Source organism: Augochlora pura, chromosome 3 (genome assembly GCF_028453695.1).
Source record: "Augochlora pura isolate Apur16 chromosome 3, APUR_v2.2.1, whole genome shotgun sequence".
Lineage (NCBI taxonomy): Eukaryota > Metazoa > Arthropoda > Insecta > Hymenoptera > Halictidae > Augochlora > Augochlora pura.
The window spans coordinates 11,622,981-11,640,258 of NC_135774.1; the positions used below are offsets into that span (position 1 = coordinate 11,622,981).

The 17,278-nt window shown below is 41.9% G+C and overlaps 1 long non-coding RNA gene across 1 annotated transcript; it reads right to left on the minus strand.

Moving 5' to 3' along the window:
- Nucleotides 1-324: 324 nt before the first annotated feature.
- Nucleotides 325-12,162, minus strand: LOC144478872 (uncharacterized). Its single transcript, XR_013495415.1, has 3 exons — nt 11,774-12,162; nt 11,424-11,484; nt 325-825 (listed from the first exon to the last, which is right to left on the minus strand). It is a non-coding gene; the product is annotated as an uncharacterized LOC144478872 (long non-coding RNA).
- Between the last annotated feature and the right edge of the window lie 5,116 nt (nt 12,163-17,278).

Here is a 17,278-nt window from a genome sequence, read left to right on the forward strand (position 1 = left end):
TATTTTATAGCTATTCGGAAATATTCAAGAATTAATTAAATATTATAGGTTAGAATTATAGTGGCGTGAGACACTTTGATTCATTATCAAACGCAAAAAGTATTATAGTTGATTAACATATGTATTGTTCGCTGAGCAAGTTCATTATTAAGATAATTTAGAGCCAAATTAATTTATAGTAAATTCATAATTTATTTTACTGGTCGTTTTAACATTTTCGTATGTATAAATTACATTTTGAGACATAATTCTAGTTATATACTATACAATATATATAAATATAATATAATACATTATATTATATGTTCATGTTCCCATTTCGATTCGAAATTCGACTGCACGAGCGAATCGCGTACGCCTCTAGTTACGACGGCGGGCGTTCGGCCGACACCGTCGATATTCGATTGCGGCGGCGGCCTTACAAAAGTCCCACCGCGGGACAGAGGCCCAAGATGGGCGACGGTGTGGCGAGGAGGGCGGCTGACTTAATGATGCCGCATCCGGGAGTCGCCAGGACATTGTACCGCGCAAAAAAGGATCTTATAACGCGTTCACAGCTGGACCCGCATTCTACGTTCCCCGCGCCTCGAATGGGAGACCCCGATCCATTAACGACCCGACGCAAACATTAATAATCCGCAGTCTTCGCTGAGCCGAGCCCGAGCCGCGCGGACGCGAGCTGCAAGGTGGCAGCCTTGGCCAGGTGACGTAACAGTCCACGATCTTCCCTGCGAGCTTCCTGGAGCCTGTCCTCTCCTGCTACCGTTCCGATCGATCCCGAAACCTCTCGTCTTCTCTGGACCCGGGATAGCCCTCGATTCATTCCTGCGAGATATTAAAACCTTTGTTAGAGATTTCAATTGATTAGAGGCTATCGGTAATTAACTGGAATGAAATTTATTGACCGAGAGCAAAAACAATCGTTTCTCGGAAACGACGCTGAAATAAAGATACAAGAAGTATCGGATGTGTTTATGGTTGATTCAAGGCTTTGGACTCTGAAGTCTGACCATTATAGTTATGACAGGTTTATTTCGCGATTTAAAAATCAATTCGTTGAATTAAGTCTTTTCTTATCTGCTGTATGGTAAAAGCATTTTATAGTGTCCATATTCAATAACTGGTATTGTAATGAGTTACTCTAACTTTTTTTTTATTTGATTTGTTACTGCAAGTTTAGCAGTACTGCAAAATCCTTTCAACTTTTTATTTGAGTTTATCATGGAACCAATAAGTGATTTAATTTACTGAGAATCATTGTTCCAATTTAAAAAGTTGTAAAATGTTTTCGTATGTAATTATTTCTTTGAGAGAGTACTTAGACAATTTTTTAACTGCATTGCCTATGATTCAGATGATCAATGTATACTAAGAGCAATGATACCATGGAGTTTTTAAAGATTTTAGCATATCGTTGTTCATATTTATTTTAGCTAATGTGTTAAAAAATAATCTTCCCATTAAAGCTTTTATAATAGCTTTAATCTCTATAATAAAAACTGTTTTAGATAAATTTTATACAGTTCATAAAAAAAGCTTTAGTTATTAAAAAAAAGTTATGTGATGCTTCATAGTCTAAGAACACTGTGCACCATTTAAGTGTTCATATCTTAAAGCTCTGATCTCCATTCAGAATTGTTCTTTTGCTATCCAAGTATTTGCAGAGAATACAAGACTTATCTTTCCAATGGTGAGAATCATTTAATTCCGACTTCTTCATTCTTTATTAAAAAAACGTAAAAATAATATCGTACCATTTAGTCGAAGTTAGCTTTGTTCCAAAATAAAACAATACATTTTTCCAATATTTGCAGAGAGTACAAGGTTCATCTTATCAATGGAAATATGAAAAATTCTTTATTAAAATAACGTAAAAATAATATCGCACTGTTAAATGAAAGATAGCTTTGTTCCAAAATAAAACGATACATTTTCCATCTGCGTTAAAAAGTTACCAACTGTTCCGAATTGTCAAGATCCCTCCACCTTCCATTTCCTCTAAAATCCCCTCTGTTTCTGTCTATTAATTTCTGCTCGCGAGCAGCCAACTTTTCATCACTGGAAAACCAGACACAATGGAAACCCTAATAGATCAAGGAAGTAACGTTAAATGATCTAGCGCTTGGAAGAGGATTTGTGGGAATCGCCTCTGGAAATCGATGATCCCGAGTGGACAGGGTTCATCCCCGGTATGAGACGATTCGGTTCGATTTCAAAAAAGCATCGGCCTCCCGCGGCGAGCATTCTCGCTCATCCATTCATCCAGCCGCGAGTTACGTTGTCTTCCGGCGCGCGTTGAAAGAGGAGGACGACGGCGACGCGCCGCGCCACGCCGCGCCGCGGCGAACAAGAAACAGAGGCGGAGGAGAATAGAGCGTACAATCACGATGAGCAGCGGCCCTGAGGTGCGAGCCGCGAGTGGAAAGGCTCCCGGGCTGCCAACCTAATAAAGCAATTTGTCACGGTTGTCGTCCGAATGCCAGCCATACATTAACACACAATCTCGCCTCCGAGATAGTCCGCGGCCGTCCTCCTCCTCTTCTTTCCTCCCTTTTGGACCCCGGCTCTCGCCTCGATCCACCTCTTTTCCTCGTTTCCCCGGCTCTCGAGCCCCCCCATAACTTCCAGCCGCTTTCGTCACGGGATCACCCGGAATTCGGTGACCAAGTTAATCCCTTCGGGAAAATCGAACCGGTACCCTCATTCATCAGGCCGGGGGATAACGCGTTTGGACCTTTTCATTCCAATTACCGGGAGAGCTTCGATATTTATTGCCTCGGGCTTAGGTCGGGTCGATAGTTCTGGTGAAATTACAGATTTTCTTCGTGTGAATCTTCTAATTTATTTATTTATTTCTGGATATGAATGAGAGAGCCCTTTGTCGCGGAAGAAATAAAAAATAAAATAAAAGCGAGAAATATGTCTACATAAAAGTAAAATAGAAAGTAAAATTAAAATGTGAAATATATATGAATAAAAGTGACATAGAAGTAAAATAAAAGTAAAATGAAAGTAATATACTAAGTATAATATATGTATACGTAATAAGAAAAATTGTAGATGCATAAGAAGTATATACTATACACAGTAAAAATGTAAATCTTCAAAGGTTTCTGATTGTGCAGCGAGTTTAGTTTCTTCGATCTGTTATAGGGTGAAGGAAATGCACCGGGCCTTGTCACAGTTGCTATGATTCCTTCTGTAATGTTTAGTAATCGTCGGCAGATGAAGCGATAACTTAAGCAGAACCGCAGCAGACCTTATTCAGATACCGTGATTTATCTTCGTGATTACTAGACTACGAAGCTTTATGCAAATTCTCTGACGGATCACTCGTTGTGAAAATGCTATACTAGACATTGTTAATTTCGTTGTTCTTTTCTAATGCTTTAACATCCTGCACGTGCCATAAATGCATAAAGATACACAGTCCAGTGATTACTATAAAATACGTCTAGAGTTCCTGGATGTCAGAAAACATACTTAAATTTTAGAAAACTGCAAAAGTCTCAATTTATATATCATTGACACGTTTTACTATTTTTATTATTAAACGTATCAATTAGTAGAACAAAAAGATTTTCATCAATTATAGTGAACAAATAAATCATGAAACTAGGTGAACATATAATTTCCATGTCTTTCTAGTGTATATTATACATCGTGTCATGTCATCATACTATACAAAATAATTAGAAAAGATCTCCAACATATTACTAATCTATTAAATAATTAATTTCTAAACATTCACCAAATATCGATAAATATCAAAAGTACAATAAATGATGAAAATAAAGCAGGGCGAATTTCCATTTACAAGAATATCCTCCTACGTTCGTTCATTTAATCTTCGCCGCGACACCGAGGACACCCGCTCTAATTGCATCAGGTGTCTTCGGCAGAGGTCGCAGAGTGCCGACAAGGGAGTTTGTTGCAGAAAGCTGCGGTGGTCCGTCGAAAATAGGACAATACTACTTCGAGAGAGAGGGAGAGAGAGAAAGAGAGGGAGAGAGAGAGATCCAGGGTACAACGGCCGATTATTACGGTGTTTTTGCGAGTCGGAGGGCCTGGAACGAGCTCGGTGGATGGATTCTGGGCTTCTCCTCCGTGGTTGCGAAAGCTGCGGAGGTTCTGCAGGTTCTTGCTACCGGCGAGAACCAGCGTTCCCGAGGCGCGGGACACCCGGTGATTGATGGATCCTCTCTCCGAGCGGTCGTCCGGCGAATCAGACGTGGACTGCTCTTCCCTAACGTTCCGTTCCTCCCTTCTTCAGTTGGTTCGCGTTCTTCTCCATGTACGCCTTCGCATCCGATGAGGCGACCGGCTTTCTAATCAAGAATTATTGGTCACACTCGGCTCCCGCCGCGGAACCGCAGAAGGCGGGAGAGAACCATCCGCCGTGCTGTAACTACGGCTAGTACCCTTCGGTCCGGGTGTGTCGGATACCCGTGTACCCGTGGGACACCTGGGTGTCTCGCGATCATGATTAAAATTGATGACAATGGACCGCGACCGGTGCAAGCATTCGAAGAATTCTAGAATTATATCGTGCGAATCGATGCTGATCATTTATTATATTTCGCTTCAAACTAAACTCTTGTAATTGGCTATAAGAGCTATTACTATTTTAATTATTAGCTTATTTTATTCGTAATTATTTATACATAATACAAAGCTCTCAAAATGTTTCTGTAATAGAACTTATAATATTTCACGATTTGCTATGTAAAATGAAGCGTGTACATAGAAAAATTATTTCTTCTTATACTGTTTTAATAAATTTCAGTCTTTTCAGTTTCTTATCTAATTTATCTTAATTTAGTTTGATTCTGATACTAATAAAATGAAAAATTATTATCACTGGTCATTTAATCCTTTTAAAAATTGGAGGACAACATTTGGATACTGCTTTCATTTTTAATTGGTTCTTCTACAATTAAATCCTTTGAAACAGTTTACAACTTCTTTTTGTCGTAACTTCCTTGGAGTCTCTGCAAATTACTGCTTAGTTTACTTACTTTATTTAAATAAAGGGTACCTAACCAAATATCTTATTTAACCAACTACCTGTTTTCGATGACTACACTCGTCACGAACAAATAACAGTATTTTCTATCACGACGAGTATTCTCGTCGCAAACGGCTAATTATTTAGTAAAATAATCATGTATTCGGACAGCGTCGGGTATACTCGGGTATCTCACGGGTAGCTCGGACACTGGGTGTCCCATAAGTCACAGCAGCAGCTGCAGCTCGCAGCATCGCTCTCTGCGCCGGGCACTAACGCGACCTTAACACGCGAAAACACGGATCCCGGACCGCATAGAGATTCGCGGAATCAGCCGACGATCCCGTGTAATACAATATGCCCGAACGTATAATTTCCCTCAACATTGTATCGGAGCCCCCGATCGTTTCCACTAGATTCGGAATCCGCCGCATGAAGATATTAAACATGTTGCACGCGCGCGCGCGAGTGCTCGGTAATTCAATTCCCGGAATCCCGGCGTACCCTTTATCGGGGCCCCGGAGAGAGATGATTGCGCCCCCCGAAATCACAGTACTCCACCCGGATTTCTTGTAAACGTTTAAAGGTACCGTACGAGCGTAATCGAGTTTCATCCGAGACGCGCGCAAGTCGCGGACACCATTAACTCCTCTATCTCCCTCTCTCTCTCTCTCTCTTTCTCTCTCTCCCTCTCTCTCTCGATCTCGCGCTTTTATTCGCTCCCGTTCTCACTCTTTCCATGTAATGGTAAAATTGTTCGGGAATTTTGTTACTTAGTACCGAGACGCGATGAGATGGAAATTGATCCAGGATGAAACGCGATCAAATTTCTACCAGAATTTTATTGACGATCGACGGCTCTTCGATTCCGAAACCGTTCTCGCCGCGACGGCCAAAAAGCGCAACAAAGTCCGTGTAATTTCGGTAATGACAACGAGAATGGAAAGGTTAATGTTTTGTTGAGTGAAACTTCATTCTCTTTTACAGACCACTCGAGTCGTAATCAGAGATTCATTAGAGTTTACGATAATGTACTTCTTCGGGCCGTGATATTGCAAATGAAACACAAACGATGAAACGATTTTCATCTCCGCCGTTAATGTTCCTAATTGATATTGTAATTAGTTGCGTTTGGATTATTTTTGTTCGTGTAAAGGATGGCGATTGCGATACGTTTATCGATGATCGTTAGTGAAATTGATTTAAAATGAACATAAATTATTATCATTTAGAACACGCATTGTTGGACGATACTTTCGCAATAAATAACGATGTATAAGGATCATCGTGGATTGAGTTACTCAGATGTAAGACTGGTTCAATTCGGTCATTAATTTTATATAAATTCTTCATAAATTAATGTATATAATACATATCAAGCAAACGATTGAATAGCAAATAAAGTTGTAGCGACATGATTTTCTTTATATTTCTAGATTTGCAGAATAACCTCTTTATAGAAGTCTAAACTAGCCAATAAAGGAAAACAGCGCAACGCCGCAGCAATTCGAATGAAATTAAAACAAATGAATAATTGACTACGCGCAGAGCCCGATTGAACGAGGGTCAACGAGGTAGCAAAGTTCGGCCAAGCAGATGTCCGGATTCGGCTGGTCTAATGTACCTATAGACGATTTAATTGTCGAATCTCAGCCCGGTTGACCCCCATCGGCCGGGGTCTTATTCTTTTTTCGGTCTGTTCCTTCACGAGGACAACGAGGTTCGCCAATTTGTCGTGGTTCCCTCGGTACGAGCCTCACTTCGGGCTCCCGTCTCCACACGTGCAAACTTGTCCGCGTGTGCGCGCGCGACACACGCGGGTGCGTGTGCACGACCCGCGTGTTTGTGTGTCGTGGGGTTAATTGAATCAAGCAGCACGCAACCAGCTCTGTATACACTGCCGGGTCATCCGAGGTCAAATCGGTAATGGGCTGACCCTTAATTCACCATGTGGTCGGCCACCGAACGCCGATACATTGTCGTCGCTCTTCGTTCCTTGGACATGCGAGTCTCCTAGATTACCGGCGACCTTGAACTCCGGAGACCGACCGGCGACAAAGCGAATCCACGCCAACTTCGACGGCACGGAAACCCGCCCCCACACCCACCCCCCCTTTCGGACCGTCGATCGACCATGTTCGATTTCCTTTTCTGTTCTTCGGTAAACTGTCTTCGCTCGTGTCTTGATGTTCGTTTGAATAGGGGACAGCTTCCCTCGTCATTGGTTCGGAATGAGTTAATCTTCTTAGGGGGTAGTTAGGGGGGATTTGTTAATTTTCGATGACGTATTTTATTGGACCGTCGTTTCATTAATTGTGGACGATATGCATGGTGTTATCTCTTTATATACGCTGCTTCGATGGTAACTAAAATAAGGAGTAAAGATTGTCTCATAAATTTTTCCATGCTTCTAAATATATTTTGGAACACCATTTAAGTATCAAGATAAAACCTTCCATCGCTTAATTAGCTGTAAAGTAAACAGTCCTATTTCTTCATACACTCTTCTTTAAGGGTAGCAGAAATGACTTTACAAGATTTACTTCACGAGACGAATAAAATGCAGGAAAAAGTCTTTCATGCAACGTATACTTAGCCTAGAACTTAAGAGCATTAACTATAGGGAATCTTGCAAGCTCGCGCAATCTCAGCCCTCGTGGTCAGCAAAAATGTTCTTCCAAATAATTACATCGATGAAAAGCGCGAGTGGCGAACGCGTGAAATAACAGCGTCCAAATGAACGTTTAATTCTGTCGGAATCAAAGTCGCGAGTACAATGTTTGGTCGGAGGCGAGGATCCGCTCGTTCCGCGAAATTGAATTGCAGGTTGCGCTCGAGGGTGAGCATTCCGGTTAATCAGTCCCATTACAGCGAAGGCAGTTCTGCGTTAAGTCGTCGATGTCCGGTATCGAGACTGTCGTCGATCGAGGAAATTCGGTGAAACCGTAATTAGCGGTGCGATGATCGTTATGGCGGAGGTACGAAAGTTCACCGCGGACCAGCAGCCTAATGAACTCGTTACATATTTACACGTTGTTCGTGCCAAGCCGACCGGCTCGACTCACACACAGCTGAGCGCTCTGCGCGGCAACGGCGGCGGCGTTGCGCGGGCACAGAAAACCACATCGAATTAAGAGGTCCTTTCGCAAATTGCAGACGGAACACGAGAGAGCGATTTAACCTTATCGATCCACCCAACGACTTTCTGATCTGCTTAACACCCACGTGTTCCTCCGGCTGCCCGCGAACCGTTCCTAGTTAATGACACTGGACACGGTTGTTAACCCGCTAATTCGAAACAATTTATATACCCGCGTCTATATAACTACACATATTTAAATCAAACTGGCCTGTAATTTACCGCGTTCCTCGTTAAATGTTCGCCGGCCAAGCTCTCTTTAGCCTGATTGAGGAACCGGGACACGTGGCGCCGATCTAAAACGGCCCTCGCGACTCTTATACTATACATTATGCAACCTCTCGTTAAAAATTAAAAACCTGTGGCTCCGCGGCCGCCGGCCGAACGAAAATACGTGTTAACACTTTACCTGCCGGAAACCTATTACGTTCCCGAGTGCGAATATTCGCCTATTTGCTTCTCTTATAGCGCCGCGTTACGTTGCCGGTTTCGCTCCTTTAACGATAGAACTTGGGCGAGAGTCTCGTGTTAAGCATCATTTTTCGTTCATCTATATAGTTTTTCCTGTACTATAGTGCTTGTACTTCGTGCTGTTTAATTCTCTAGTTATACAAGAATTAGTTGCACAACGGAATATTGAAGGCATTAAATGAAATTTATGGAAAAGAAAACAAACTTCTAATATTTCTGATTTCTTGGTAATTTCTTAATATTTTTATACCAAGTTAAGTTTCAGTCGATTGAAAGCTAACTATTTTAAATTATGACTATAGATATAAATTTGATTTTTAAACCTTATCAATAAGGTAAATAATGTAATTAAGTAATCAATCATTCTCTGAGAATTTTTAGAACCAATAATACTCACACCATTGTAAGATCATATAATAGGATCCCCTAAAAAGTTCGCTGATCCAATCCACAGTGTTTTAAAAAATTAAAAGAGCACAAATATTTAAAAAGAACACAAGCCACCATAAAACAGTCTAATACAATAAATCTAATAGTGAACATAACCTTCTTACAATGATAAATCACGGAGACGTGAGATCTACCGCAGCTGCTCTTAGGAGTAGTATCTATCTTGTCACGAATCCTCCTCCCTGGGATCCACGGATCGATATCGCGGCACGTGTCGGAGGAACTGCGCACACAGAAATCCCGACGCACGAAGACGTTTATTCATCCCGATCCGCCATCGTCGCGAGTAGACGGATTTAATTGATTCGACCTCGCGGCTACCTACATGTGCACCGAAGACAAGCCCGTCCGGTTCGTAGGGCGATCAAAAGGGACTTTCTTTCTCTCGGTAATTGTCTAATTTACGTGCAGGGTCGGCCGTGAACGAGGGAAGAAAAGGAGCCCTGCGAAGGACCGGATTTATCGGCCCGTAGACAATCGCATCGCCGCAATCAGCGCCGTGTTTTTCCCCCCCGTTTTGCCCGTTCCCTTTTATGCAACGTTAACGCCCAACAAACGGACCTCTCTCGACTTCTATCGCGTCAACGCATTTGATAAGAGGCGAGGTCACCCGGTTACCAGTCAACAGATGCGACCAATTGGTTCGTCTAATACCGTTCCGCTGAAACAGACCGCTAACTCGCCTGAAAACCCTGTATCATTTACATCGTAACGTCCTTTCTATACGCGTGATCTTCGACGATCAGATTAAAATTTCGTCCATGGTAATTTTCAATGATGTGTCAGCTGCTCCCTGCTATCGGTGATGTTGCGGGAGGCTGGTTTCGTAGGAGGCCCATGGGGACGATTGGGGAGGTTATGGGTAGTCTCGAACGGTCAATCTTTAATCGATCGCTTCATTGAGTAATTTTATTGCTTTGTCTGTTCTTTCATGTTAAATTCAAATGAATATCTTAGTGAATTCTTTTTGAAAATTGAGATAGAGGTTTCACAATTTTTCAAATTATATGATATAATACTGGTTTAAATGTAGTTGATAGCGTATTTGAATTTGAGAGCTATGACACTTTGACTTTGTTGAAACAACCGTTTTGAAGTTCGACGATAATTTACTTCTTGTAATTTTATACAAAAATTAATTTCTTGTAAAGTCAGACAAAGATCAATTTCTTGTAAAGTCAGGCAAAAATAAATTTCTTGTAAAGTTAGACAAAAATGAATTTTTTTATAAAATTAGACAGAAATGGAATTCTTATGAAATTACACAAAAATTAATTTCTTGTGACCTTAGAAAGATCGTAATTTCTTCTATTTACAGAACAAAAATTAATTTCATGCAAAGACGGACCTAAGGTAATTCTCCTATTTTCTCTAACATATCAACACTGAACTGTGGACAATACAATTGTCAATGGAACGCATCGCAATGTAATTCCACAAAAATCTGCAGCCGGTAATCTCATTTAATTAGATACTTTGACTCTAACGGAATTATCGGAGCAAAAATCACGGCAAATTTTAGCGGACACGACGAGGAACTGTCGCGAGGACGCAGCATTAATTCGGTATTGGTATTCGTTAGACAGATCCCGTTTAATTCGCGTTCCCGGTTCGACAATACGCACTCGGCTGCGCGTGCATTAACGTGTATGTACGTAATCCTGTTCAACGACGATCCTTAAGTGTAACTTAACTTAACGCGTAATGCACCCTACGATATTAGGAGGGGAAGGGCGAGTTGCACGGAACGGTTTTCGTCGGTGTGCGCCAGCCTGTGCGCGCACACACACACACCGTCCTTTTCCGACGCGAGCAGTGTCCTTTGCCGATGCATACAGCCGTGCAGGCCGTGCGCGCATGCATTTACCGAGCCCTTCGCTTTTGCACTTCAACCGACTGCCTCTCGCAACAGCACTCTCCCCATCGTGGCTTCCCTCACCCCCTCACCCTCCCCCCTGGACCCCTCATCAAACCCCTCGTGCCCTGATTGAATCTACTCCGCGCGGCTTTTATTTCGCGCCGTGGAAACCCGAGCCAATCCGTTCTCCCGTTCCACGAACTGCGGCGCGCCGAAAGTCACGTTTTGTTGCCGGACCGAGATTTTTCTCAATTAGGCACCGCGGCCATTGTTCGCCGCGACGATAGTCTCCATAGATCATGACCCCGTTATCTTCGAAAACTGTTGACGTTCCAGAATTTTGCGTAGAGAGCTCGGAATCGCCTATCTTTAGAATATCGCCGGCGTTCAACCCTTATATGGCTTCCTTTTATTTATTTTTATTTCTTTTATTAAATTAAATTAATAAGTTAACTGAGGATATGGACCTTGAGTCACCTTACTATAAATATGGTTACTTAGTAATGAGCTTTCTTCTCGTTACAGGTTTCAGTTTTCCATGTGTGATTATGAAATATTCTGTAACAAAAATGTACAATAAATGTTATCTTTAATTTCCATGAAAAATTAATATTACATTAATTTTATAAAGAATATATTTTAGTGAGAGTCTTATAGATTCTCTGTTCGCACTGTTATCACAAATTCGGTCGTCTGTTGTTAAGGATCAAACTGCTATAATTTTATGAAAACCTGTTCCACCATTTTCATACGTCATTCACATTTCCGTAACATTATTCAATCTAATGTGGTGATAATAAAATTAAAGACCTCTTCGAAACGTCTTCGAAAACATTAGAAAACTCACCTCACGACCAGAACGATTATAAATTTGTAAATTGACGGTTTCTCTTCAGAATGACCCCTCTAAAACCATTATCCCGTCAATGTCATTGTCTCGTCAATCTTCTAAGAAACGGAGGCTCCGCACTTTCAATGATCAGCCGCTCGCCGCGCAATTTGCTTCGCAGCTACGATTATTAGACAACACTCGTTCATTAGGCAACTTTCCTGCGAATCTGCTGGAACGGTGAAAGTAACCCGGGCGTTTTTACGAGCGACGAAACGTCTGCCGAAAGGGGTGCAAAGCACAGACTCAGCTTCGACCCCGGCGAGCATTCAGGGCGCTCCGACGAATCGCGTAGTCGGCAATCGGCCGAAGTTTTGATGTCACAAGTTTCTCTCTCCGCGACGAGAGTGGTTGTTAAAAGGACTGTCGCAATTCGTTGCCTGCGAGCCACGCTGGCGGACTGCGCAACCGCCAGACGTCTTTCCATAATCTCGCGAACGACGCGGACGCGTTATTGCGTGCTTCTACGCGCGGCATTCTAATTTTCGTGGTCCGCGACGTATGATCGCGGGCTTTTTCATCGCCTCGGGAATGAATTCGGATTTTACGTGGAAGGGAAATTGCATCGTTTGAATCCTTGAACCGTGACCCTCGCGCGGGTACTATGTTGCCTCGCGTTAGGCGATTTTAACCCTTAGCATGCGTACCTCTGATGCAAACCGAGTTTTTATCGTTCGTAACGATGTAATTCAACTTTGTGGGCTCCGATAGCTGAAGCAGACTCAGGGATTAACTCATAATTGATTCTCATGGCGCATGGTGGTTCGATCCAGGTGCTCGTTTCAACCAGCTTAATTGCAGTAAAAGCAGACATCAAAGCGGCTAGCATAACCGAGTTGATGCAAATGATTTTCTACTTGATATTCTCATTGGTATTTGGAACTCTTGTGCAAGTTCTCGTGTTATGTAAAGTGGACTGTTATCAATTAGAAATTTTATTTAGCCATTGTTAATCTTTCTTAGTCTACCAGAGCGTGTTTAATCCTTTGATCACATTCTCTCCGTACACTTTACAGATCTTATACATTCTCGTCACGTTTCTGCGTCTTTTTCAAATAAAATACCCTAACGTGCCGAAAATATTTCTTTTAATTTTCCATTAAATTCGTCAACTGACTTGAAGAATACCAAAATCTTTGGACATAATTTCAGATAAAAATCTTACCTATCGATCTGCTATTGGCTCTAAAAAAGCGCCGAAAACCCGCGAACGTTCCAGCTAACCAAATACAATAACTCTCAATAAAGACTCAATCGTGTCACCAGTGAACGCAATGGTTGCACCTCCGTGCGAGAGCTCTCACAAAAAAATGTTCGGCAACCCTCGGCAAACAAATTCGCAGGTCGATGACTCCGAATGGCGAACACGCTCGATGAATCAGCCCGCGATCCATGAAAGCCGCCGCAAGCTCGAGATGCGTAACTATAGAAGTCAAATTGCAAATGAAACGCGTTTACAGTACGGTCCACACGCTCGTCGGGGTGGTGCGCGCCTCTACTCGCGCGCACTCGCCCGGAATCACGCGTCCTTTCCCCACGGAATTCGTCGTCGCGGAAAGCAAACGATGACTCGCGCTCGTTCGCCGACGATTAGGTCGTCCGAGAGGGCCCGGTCTTCCTCGGTCCCATTCAGTCTCCCGGAACTATAACAGCGAACGCGTTTCTCGCTCGAACGCGTGCACGTAATCGCACGTGCGTGCGAATCGGCGCGGCGCGGCTTGCTCTCCCGCTGGCCGTCCATCGCCTTTCTTCCTACTCTCCCGACGGATTCGGATTCAATTACCATATTCATTAGAAAACGTTTTGCAAGATGATCGTTAGCGGGGTATCGAGCCGCTCCGAGTGCTCCGCCGGGCCGAAAGAGCGGCCGCACGTCACTGCTCCGATGATTAATTGCTCCGCGTTGACTCCGCGCGCCGACTCGCCACCGCTCTACCGTTCCCTGGACGAACGAGCCGTGCGGCTTTTCATTTTTCGAGCGAATCCTGTTCGCGTTCTGCGTACTTCGATCTCGGCCGAAACTGGGCTAAAAGTCTTCTTAAGAGTATGGTACGCTGATGGAGGTGATGGGGAACCTGGGAAATTGTGGAATGCGAGGTAACGCAGGTGTTTGGAGCTGGTCGCAATGACTGGCCGTTAAGTTTTTAATTTAGGATTAATTTAAGATTATTCAGATTGTAGAGATGCAATTATCAATTTTTTATTTAACAGGTGTGTTATTGTTCCTTCATGTTACAATTCCGTGTTGCTCTATTTAATAATTAGGGAACAATCATGCTTAGTATCATACTAAAGCAAAAAATAGATGTTTGCTATAGTATAATTAACCAGATAATTATTTATGATCAGTATACTAATCAGAAACAGATACCTAGTTAAGTCGAGTGAATAAATAAATATTAACTATATTACTTAATACTATATTGTAGTTTTTATGTCTATTTTTATTTAATTTTTATTTCTATTTTAATTATATCCAATTCTATTTATGAGATATTCAGATATTTATTCAAATGACGTGTTACAGAATATACGTTTTATTGTTACTTATGAAAACTAATATAAAACAACAGCATTTAATGCACCCAGCATCTAATGTCAAGAAATCGTATAAAACTATTTCTAAGTGGATAGATTTGCGTCGGCACGAGGCTTCAGATACTTCGAACAGCTGAATCTTGTTCAACATCCACCGGTGTTCACATGCAATCATTTGCATACTTGTCCGGAGGAGGCTGCTACCTTCAGCTCCAACCTGCATAAAACAGCAACCTTTATATTTAACCCTCAACCAGTTACGTTGTCTCCGATCCTTTTAGGACTAAGTAAAAGACAATTTTCTTTGTCGATACCGAAACATTATTTTTCAAAATACCACAGGCATTTTATCTCAGAAAACTGGACTATCTATCAACAACTTAACCCTTTGCACTCGAGTGGCGATTCTACGGCGCCATTAAAATTGTTATTACACGTTCCAAAATTATTTTTGTAGATATTGAGAAAGCTTAGATTTAAAAAATTGTTGAAAGCGTGACTGTTAAACAGAATGAATTTTATTATATAAAATGGAAATATCAGAAGCCAAATAAATGATTTCAGATTTTTAGTTGAAATAGCTTCGAGTGCAATGGGCTAAGTAACAGATAAATACTTAAGGTTACAATCTAATAGTTAGATTATGATTATTAAGTTAATAACGACTTTTGACGCTCTGATCCTTTCTATATACACAATCTAACTATATACATTTTCAGCAATAAGATATACGGTATTGATTTATTGCATCGACATACGTCCTAAAAGGTTTAAATGCAATCAAAGCTGTAAAAATCAGTATCAAACTTAAACAAACTGCAGCAAGTATTCCAAAATAATCTATGGCAAAGACTATGAAAGTAAATGACACAAAACAATTTTTCTACGATAATTAATTAATTGGATGATCACGTCAGGAGATGGCGAAAAAATCCGCGAGTGTGCTAACGAAGTTTCCGTAAACCGGAAGCGCTGTTTGATCGAGGCCGCGGCAAATGAGATTCCATGGTAAGGAGCCCGGTTGGGATCCGTCGCGAAAACGTCCCACGCCGACCGCAATTTCTCCATCAGATGATCCTCCCGACCCATAAAATCCTCCGCGGAGCATATCGTATTAGGCTAATGTACGTAAGCTTCGGCCACGGGGAGAGAGAAACGCAGGGAGCCGGCGAGAGCGACTAGACGAGAAGAGGGTGAGCTTTGATTGGTCCATTGAGGACACGTGCTGGCAACCCCGACGTGGGCCAGCCCTCTGGCTGTGCATCTCGTTACGAACTCATTCAGGAACTCCAACGTTGCCAATGACGGAATCAAGTGGGATTGTTAACGGGGGCACCGTAGGTGGCTGGGACAGAGAGAAGGCGATAGAGATCAGGACCTAATGACAATGACGACATAATCAGATGGGATAATTCACTTTATACGATCGCCACGAGCCGAGGCGAGCCTCCTCCAGCCGCGACGAGCTTATCCAAGGAAACGTTTGATCCTCCGAGATCCTTTGATCATGCGGAAACACTGTCCAAGGATCGTTAGGATCTACGGATGTGTTCTGTGGCGCGTGATCGTCGATAGACGACGAATCTTTATGTGTTTATAGTGGTTGTATGTATTCAGAGACATTTGTCGACTAAGATTGATGATTAGATTATGGGTTTTATGCATTTATGACAAGAATAGAGAAAATATCGAAGAGTACAAATATTACATAAATTTAAGAAAATTACTATCTCTTGTTCAATTTATTGAAATTATTAAACGAAGAAATATATTTGTAATTTCTATTTTGAGCAATTGAAGTAGAACATATCTATTTTGTACTATATTTTTACTATAATATACTAGTTGGTAAAGTGAACCTGTTCTTCAGTCTCATCGCTACTCCATAACCTTAATTATTTGAATTAAACAGTAATACGCGACAATTTAAATAATAGAAAAATTAACATGCTCTTCTGACTTATATGACCTCATAGGTAACTAACAGCCTCTTTGATCCAATTTAATCAAGGTACACAAAATATAGAGTATATATATATATATATATATAACTTGAAAAAATGCAGATGTAGTAGATAAACTGTAGATTTGATGTATTAATGACTAGGTAAAATATTAAACTGTGAAGACATTAGAAAAATTCGTAAAAATTCTTATAGTACATAAAACTGGTTAAAGTTAATAAGAAATAACAGACATATTCATTGGACTTACATTGAACTTACGATAAACCTAAACGATTTTTATTTTCATAAACACTCGCAGTGTAATAATGAAGTCTAGCTTGAAATCTACATTGCTAATCATCGACTAGCTAGACTGATTGACTTTTTAAACTATGATCTGGATTAATATACAAAGTCCTATATATCCTACTAATACAAAGTTTGAACGTAAATTTTCAAACCTCTGATAGTTCGCCATTCGGAGGATTCGAGATAGTTGGTAGGGAAAGGTGGCAGACTCTCGCATAAGGATCATGGAAGACGCTAATGGCAAGCGTGGAAGTTCCAGCGTCACGATGGTGGCTGGATGGCAGGCTGATAGAGTCGTTCGGGCATTCAAACAACACTCCTGTCCGGCTCGCAATTTTAATCACGCTGAAAGCATCGGCCGCGGAGATGGGTCTGGGCAGGAACCAAAAATTTGGTCACCCAACCCCTACCTTGTATCCGGCTGAAGGGTTTCCCTCGACTTCATCACCGCTCGAGGACGCAGGTAGCGCCATGCGACTCGACGCTACTTGCCGCGTAGCGAATTTCGAGAAGTGCTCTCCAGGGTCTTTCAACAGTGGCCGGTGCGGTGGAGAACCCTTCGTGTACCGTGGAGGCCTGTAGTTCTCTGGTACGATGTTGTTGGCAACGCTCGCGACGACGACGGGGAATACCGCCGGCACCCCGGCCACATGGAAACGTGAACGGAATA